General features: G+C 46.0%; 2 pseudogenes across 1 annotated transcript; both read right to left on the bottom strand.

Moving 5' to 3' along the window:
* Positions 1-6659: 6659 nt before the first annotated feature.
* LOC115837178 lies at positions 6660-6771 on the bottom strand (annotated as a pseudogene).
* Positions 6772-7349: 578 nt separating this feature from the next.
* Positions 7350-8096, bottom strand: LOC101178893 (annotated as a pseudogene). The gene has a single exon (XR_178929.2). The product of XR_178929.2 is annotated as a glutaredoxin-1 pseudogene (transcript).
* Positions 8097-8303: the final 207 nt, after the last annotated feature.

Below are 8303 nucleotides of genomic sequence, written 5' to 3'. Positions count from 1 at the left end.
CAATTATTATTATATATTTTTAATGTTTAATTTCATTTCATTGATTTTGTTGTTGTTGTTGTTATTGTATGTCTTTTTTTTTTTTTAGAGATGGGATCTCACTGTGTTGCCCAGGCTGGTCTTGAACTCCTGGGCTCAAGCAATCCTCCTGCCTTGGCCTCTCTAAGTGCTGGGATTACAGGTGTGAGCCACTGCACCCAGCCATCATCAATTATTATATCTAAGATTTGCACTATGGTGTGTGAGACACAGCTCTAAGTGTTTTACATAGATGATCTCATTTAATCATTTCAATAACATTATGGGCTAGGTGCTATTTCTGACTTCGCAGATAAGGGAATTGAAGCCCAGAAAGTTTGAGTAACTTGTCCAAGTTCATACAACTGGTAGGTGATGAACTGAACCCGGTGAATAAATGCAGGCAGTCTGACTCCAGAGTCTTTGCTTTTAAAGTTCTGAGAACATGCAAAGTGAGAGATATGCGACTTGAACTGGAAAAAGTAGGGCAAATACCTTGACCTGCTTGGAGTCAGTATTTCCAGAACTTCCCAGGATGTCCTAGGCTGTACCAGGCTGTTCATTAGGTCCTCAGGCCCCTCCCAAGCCGAGGCTGTGATCATATACTTAAGCTGCATGGCACGATGCCTAGAGCTGAGTGGATGTCCTGCAAATGCTGTTTCCCTTCTCCAAATCTCGCTGCAGGTTGGCCCTTTTCTTCCTTGTTAAAGGTTCTTATCTTTCTAAAGAAAGTACCACTTCGTAAGGAGGCAGGTCAAAGATGGTCATTGTGGCTGGGTGCAGTGGCTCATGCCTGTAACCCGGCACTTTGGGAGGCCGAGGTGGGTGGATCACCTGAGGTCGGGAGTTCAAGACCAGCCAGCCTGGCCAACATGGCGAAACCCCGTTTCTACTAAAAATACAAAAATTAGCTGGGCGTGGTGGCACGCACCTATAATCCCAGCTGCTCGGGAGGCTGAGGCAGGAGACTCACCTGAACCCAGGAGGTGGAGGTTGCAGTGAGCCGAGATGTGTCACCACACTCCAGCCTGGGAGACAAGAGCAAAACTCCGAAGAAAGAAAGAGAGAGAGAGAGAGAGAACATTGTTATAGTAAAAAAACAAGAAACAACCTAAATGTCCATTAGTAGGGGAACAGATACAGTCGCTCAGTGGAATACACTATAGCAGTGAAGAAAAATGAACCACAGTTACTCGTATCAACAGTACTAAAACTTGAGCATAACATCTAGAACAAAAAGCAAGTTGCCGGAAGATACATACAATCTGGTAACATTTCTATAAATACTTAAAACATGTGAAACAAAGCGGAAACATCAATATGTAATAACATACAAATCATGGGTGAGAAGAATGTTTACTAACTTCAAGACAGAAATTAATTCTGCAGAGGAATCCCAGGAAGTGAAATGGAATGGAAGGAGGCTTCAGCTGTATCCATAACACTTTCACTTTAGTTTTTGTTTGTTTTGTTTGTTTGTTTGTTTGTTTTGAGATAGGGTCTCACTCTGTCACCGAGGCTGGAGTGCAGTGGCAAGATCACAGCTCACTTCAGCCTCAATCTCCCAGGCTCAGGCCATCCTCCCACCTCAGCCTCCCGAGTAGCTGGGACTACAGGTGCACACCACCAAGCCTGGCAAATTTTGTATATTTTTAGTAGAGAAGGGGTTTTGCCATGTTGCCCACGCTGGTCTGGAACTCCTGGGCTCAAGCGATCCACAAAGGCGGGCAGATCACTTGTAAGTGAGCAATTGCACACAGCATCGCTTAGTTTTAAAAGAAGATTCTGCAAATGTCCTTCAATGGGTGAATAGTTAAACAAACTAGTACGTCCATACCATGGGATCCTACTTACCAATAAAAAAGAAATAAATGATTGATACAGGCAACAACTTGGATGGATTTTTTTTTTTTTTTTTTTGAGATGGAATCTTGCTCTTGTCATCCAGGCTGGAGTGCAATGGCGCAATCTCGGCTCACTACTAACTCTGCCTCCCGGGCTCAAGTGATTCTCCTGCCTCAGCCTCCAGAGTAGCTGGGATTACAGGCTTCCACCACCATGCCCAGCTATTTTTCTGTATTTTTAGTAGAGACGGGGTTTCACCACGTTGGCCAGGCTGGTTGCGAACTCCTGACCTCGGGTGATCTGCCCGCCTAACCCTTCCAAAGCGCTAGGATTACACCACCATGCCCGGCCATACTTGGATGGATCTTAAAGCATCAAATTATGCTGAGTGGATGCCAGGTGTGGTGGCTCACGCCTGTAATCCCAGCACTTTGGGAGGCTGAGGCAGGCGGATCACCAGAGGTCAGGAGTTTGAGACCAGCCTGTCCAACACAGTGAAACCTCATCTCTACTAAAAATACCAAAAAAATTAGTTGGATGGGGTGGCAGGTGCCTGTAATCCCAGCCACTCAGGAGGCAGAGGCAGGAGAATTGCTTGAACCTGGGAGGCAGAGGTTGCAGTGAGCTGATATTGCACCATTGCCCTCTAGCCTGGGCGACAGAGTGAGATCTTGTCTCAAAAAAAAAAATAAATAAATAAATAAATAAATAAAAATAAAAATTATGCTGAGTGGGGGAAAAAACAGGCTTTTTTTTTTTTTTTTTTTTTTTTTTGTGAGACAAGGTCTCACCCTGTCACCCAGGCTGGAGTGCAGTGGCACCATCATGGCATTTTTGTAGAGGTGGGGTTTCACCATATTGCCCAGGCTGGAAAAAAGGCCAATTTCAAGAAGTTACATACTATATAATTTTACTTACATAATATTCCTAAAAAGATAAAATTACAGAGATGAAGAAGAACCCCAGCATCTCAGAATGTGACTGTATTTGGAGGCAGGGACTTTAAAGGGGAACTGAGTTAAATTTAGGTCATTAGGGTGGGCCCTAATCCAGAATGGCTGATGTCCTTATGAGGAGAGAGGGTCAGGACACAGACACACCCAGAGGGATGACCAAGTGAGGACACAGGGAGAAGACGACCATCTACAAGCCAAGGAGAGAGGCCTCAGAAGAAACCACGCTGCCAACAACTTATTGCAGACTTGGAGCCTTCAGAACTGCGGGAAAGTCCGTTTCTGTGGATTAAGCCCCTCAGTCTGTAGAACCGTGCTATGGCCTGGGCTGGCTCTGACAGCGTCTCACCATCTTTCTTAAATGCATCCATCAGCCAGAGGTTTCAGAGCTCAGTCGGAACACCCTATGTGTTTACTTAAAAACCACTTATCGCCTATAAATTTGAATGCAATTTTACATAAAGCCTGCTGTGCTGCACAGCAGAGAAATTCAACTTTAGAAAAAGTAGGATACGGACAGATGGACTTTTCACAGACAAACATTGCCCAACTGCTGCTTCTCTCTCCATAGACCTTTTGTTTAATGATGGAACCAAACCACAAAATCCATTAAAAAAAAAAAAAAAAAAAAAAAAAAAACAACATCTTTTTGGCCAGGCGAGATGGCTCATGCTCGTAATCCCAGCATCTTGGGAGGCCAAGGCAGGAGGATCCCTTGAGCTCAGGAATTTGAAACCAACCTGAGCAATACAGTGAGATCTTATCTCTTCTGAAAATAAAACAAAATTAGCTGGGCATGGTGGTGCACATCTGTGGTCCCAACTACTTGAGGGGTTGAGATGGGAGGATCGCTTGAGCTGATGGTGCGGAGGTGGGTCAAGGCTGCAGTTAGCTATGATTGCACCCCAGCCTGGGTGACAGTGAGATCCTGTCTCAATGAAATGAAATGAAATAAAGTAATTAAAAAATTTAAAAAGTGGCCGGGCACGGTGGCTCAAGCCTGTAATCCTAGCACTTTGGGAGGCCGAGGTGGGCGGATCACGAGGTCAGGAGTTCGAGACCATCCTGGCCAACATAGTGAAACCCCGTCTCTACTAAAAATACAAACAATTAGCTGGGCGTGGTGGCGGGCGCCTGTAGTCCCAGCTACTCGGGAGGCTGAGGCAGGAGAATGGCGTGAACCTGGGAGGCAGAGCTTGCAGTGAGCCAAGATGGTGCCACTGCACTCCAGCCTGGGGGACAGAGCCAGACTCTGACTCAAAAATAAATAAATAAATAAATAAAATTTAAAAAATAAAATAAATAAATAAATAAAATAAAATAAAAAGTGAATGAGATACAAAAAAAAAATCACACTGGTCTCCAGGGTTCCCACAGAGGCTGAACACTGATATTTTAGTCAAGATTTCAGGTCAGGCGCACGCCTGTAATCTCAACACTTTGAGAGACTGCGGTGGGAGGATGGCTTGAGCCCAGGAGGTCAAGGATACAGTGAGCTATGATTGCACCACTGCACTCCGGCCTGGGAGACAGAGTGAGACCCTATCTCCCCTGCAAAAAAAAGTTTAACTTTTTTAAAAAATTATTTTTTATTTTCCCTTGCTGTTGGTGAGCTGTATCAAAAAGATTTTTTTTTTCTTTTGAGACAGAGTCTTGCTCTGTCACCAGGCTGGAGGGCAGTGGTGCGATCTCAGCTCACTGCAATCCCAGGTTCAAGCGATTCTCCTGCCTCAGCCTCTTGAGTAGCTGGGATTACAGGTATGCGCCACCACAACCAGCTCATTTTGTATTTTTAGTAGAAATCGGGTTTCTCCATGTTGGTCAGGCTGGTCTCGAACCCCGGACCTCAGGTAATCCGCCTGCCTCGGCCTCACAAAGTGCTGGGATTACAGGCGTTAGCCACCGCGCCCGGCCAAAAAATATTTTTTTTAGACGGAGTCTTGCTTTGTCACCCAGGCTGGAGTGCAGTGGCATGATCCCGGCTCACTGCAACCTCCGCCTCCTGGGTTCAAGTGATTCTCCTGCTTCAGCCTCCTGAGCCGCTGGGATTACAGGTGCTGGTCTCAAACTCCTGACCTCAAGTGATCCACCTGCCTCGGCCTCCCAAAGTACTGGGATTACAGGTGTGAGCCACTGTGCCCAGCCTGTATCAAAAAATTTTTAAACAAAACTGCAAAAATTATTATAGCCAACCCAGAAAAAACCTCTCCTCAGTATTATCTGTTATTATGTCTAACAAAGAATATTCACATAAAGCTCCTAAGAATTATCCTTCTTTGCTTTTTTTTTTTTTTCTAAGAGATGGGGTCTCCCAGTATTGCCCAGGCTGGTCTCATGCTCCTGGCTTCAAGTGATCCTCCCTGCCCTGGGTTCCCAAAGTTCTGGGATTACAGGCATGAACCACCATGCCCAGCTCCATCTTTCTAAAACAAAAACTGAATTATGTTTCTTTTCTGCCTCAAAACCCTTTAATTATCAACAACAACAAAAAGTTCAAACCCTTCAGCATGGCTTTCACTCCCAGGCTACATGACCATTCACTCTCTGGCTGGAAGAGGTGAAGAAAAATGGCCTTTGGAATCAGACGTCTCTGGGTTGAAATTTTAGCTTGACCACTCTTTGAGTGGGTTCTGAGAACCCAAAGAGAGTGAGAGAATCCTACAACTATTTCAGCTCTTGGAGCTTCTGGTACTTTTCTCCACTGAGATATTAATTCATCTACTATAAAATTCCTCCTTAAGCAAAATTGGGGCTGGGCGTGGTGGCTCACGCCTGTAATCCCAGCACTTTGGGAGGCTGAGGCAGGTGGATCACTTGAGGTCAGGATTTCAAGAGCAGCCTGGCCAACGTGGCGAAACCCTGTCTCTACTAAAAATACAAAAATTAGCCACGAGTGGTGGTGCATGCCTGTAATCCCAGCCACGCAGGAAGCTGAGCACAAGAATTGCTTGAACCCAGCAGGCAGAGGTTGCAGTGAGCCAAGATTGTACCACTGCAGTCCAGCCTGGGTGACAGAGTGAGACTCTGTCTCAAAATGAAAAACAAAACAAAACAAAACAAAAGGTCATGTTTGCCTGTAGAACACTTTCTTACATGCAGGAGACTTTCTCTTACACAGACGCCTGGAGGGTCTGAGAGGGACAGGGCTGGGCTCACCAATTCGAACTTCCGCCGATGCCCTGCATGTCTCTCTCGCTAAAAGCTAAGCCAAGACTTCCCCTGCCATCACCACTGCCTGTGGTCAGTCTTCTATTACCAACAGAGGGAAACAGAATGCAATTGAGGAGAACCAACAAATTGCGAAAGCAAAGCCTGAGAAACCCCACGAGTGATGGATCCACCAATTCTGGTGGCCACAGAGAGGTCCCAGGTGTCTGGCTGCACGCTGGCCATGGTGACCAGGTGTCCTTGGGCAGGAGACGGCTTCAAATGCAGACCAGAGTCCTAGCAACCCAAGTGGTTCTTTGAGAAACCAAAACAACACACGGCTCCCCCAGGACTGTACCATTGAGCTCTCAATCACAATTCGGCCAAGGACACGGTCTTAGTCCGCCAGGGCTGCCACGACACGGTACCGTGGGCTGCGTGGCTTACAAACAACAGCTTATTTCCCTGTGGAGGCTAGAAGTCCAAGATCAAGGCGGCAGCAGATTCAGCGTCTGAGGAGGATGGTGAGGACCTGCCACCTGGTACATAGATTTCCTCTCTGTGTCCTCACACAGCACAAGGGAGAAGGGAACTCTCTGGGGGTCTCTTTGATTAGGGCATGAATCCCATTCATAAGGGCTGTACCCTGATGACCCGATCACCTCTCAAAGACCCTGCCTCCTCATCCTATCATTTAAGGGGTTAGGATTTCAAATTTGGGAGGAAGAGGGGACAGATTCAGACCATAGTAGACAACTACTAAAAGCAAATACTACACTTCATCTTAGCCAAGAAGCCAAGAAGCAATACATTCACTTTTTTTTTTTTTTTGAAACAGGGTCATGCTCTGTCACCCAGGCTGGAGTGCAGTGGTGCAATCACAGCTCATTGCAGCCTCAGCCTCCTGAGTAGCTGGGGTTACAGGCACACGCCACCACGCCTGACTAATTTTTGTAATTTTCTTTCTTTTTTTTTTTTTTTTTTTGAGACGGAGTCTTGCTCAGGCGCCCGCCACCATGCCCGGCTAATTTTTTTGTATTTTTAGTAGAGACGGGGTTTCACCGTGGTCTCGATCTCCTGACCTCGTGATCCGCCCGCCTCGGCCTCCCAAAGTGCTGGGATTACAAGCGTGAGCCACCGCGCCCGGCAATTTTTGTAATTTTCTTGAGACAGCCTCCTGAGTAGCTGGGATTACAGGCACACGCCACCATGCTCAACTAATTTTTGTAATTTTGTTGAGATGGGGTCTTGCTATGTTGCCCAGTCTGGTCTCAAACTCCTAGGCTTAAGCAATCCTCCCACCTCAGCCTCCCAAAGTGCTGGGATTACCGGTGTGAGCCACTGTGCCCAGCCAAATTCACTCTTTTAAAGTATGCTATTCACTCATTTTTTTTCATCTATAGGTATTTTTTTATTAGAAAAGAAATTAAGTGTTGTCACTAGAGACTGAAGGAAATTAACAATCTTACAATTCTAGAACAGGCAAACTTCATGATAAGGGATTCTTAAGTTTTCGAAGTGTAGGAGCTGTTTGACAGATACACTCTTGGTGTAGGGGGCTGTAAGTTTTCTCAGATGTTTTACATTGCATGCTTTAATCTTCGCTGGTAGTCTAGATCAAATAAATACACAGTGTTCAGGATTATCTGGATAGCCATCTTAAATAACAGAGTGTTCCGCATGACCACAGCCTCTGCACTTGTGCCTCTGATCCATATGACACCAAGACCAACTATGCTTTTCACATGATTTCTCCAGTTGGGTCCTGTGACCTTTCACAGAATTGTTGAACATTTCCTATGAGATCTGTGGTTACTGCAGAGCTCCAATCTGCTTTAGCCGCGTCAGCAGTTCCCCACTCTGTTGCAAAGAGACTAGATCACTGCATCCGCCTATACAATCTTTACCGATAAAGACTCGAGGCACCGTTCTTGCTCCTGTGAGCCGTTACAAATAATCTTGAATCTCGTTAGTGTGGTTGGTGGCTGTGATATCAACAAATTCCAGAAGCCCTTGTTTGATGGGCAATTGACTGAGGATCTCTTGGGCCCTCCTGCAGTACCGGCAGGTGCGCTTGATGAACACAACCACCTTCCCAGGCTGGATTTTGCAGTTCACAAACTCTTGAGCCATGCCGATGGGCTGTGATCTCCCCGGGAAGAATCCTCAGTTGCAGGTATTGCTTGGGGTATTGAGCTCACTCATTTTTATTATATCCACAAGCTTGTACAATCACCACAACTATCTAATTTCAGAACTTTTTCATCACCCCAAAAAGAAACGCTGTGCCCACCGGCAATCATTCATTCCCCATTCATCCCTTTCCCCGCCCCCAGCAAA

The sequence above is a fragment of the Nomascus leucogenys genome, chromosome 10 (assembly GCF_006542625.1).
Source record: "Nomascus leucogenys isolate Asia chromosome 10, Asia_NLE_v1, whole genome shotgun sequence".
In the NCBI taxonomy this organism is placed as follows: Eukaryota; Metazoa; Chordata; class Mammalia; order Primates; family Hylobatidae; genus Nomascus; species Nomascus leucogenys.
Note: the sequence above shows the minus strand (reverse complement) of the source record. Positions and strands in the feature narration are given on the sequence as shown.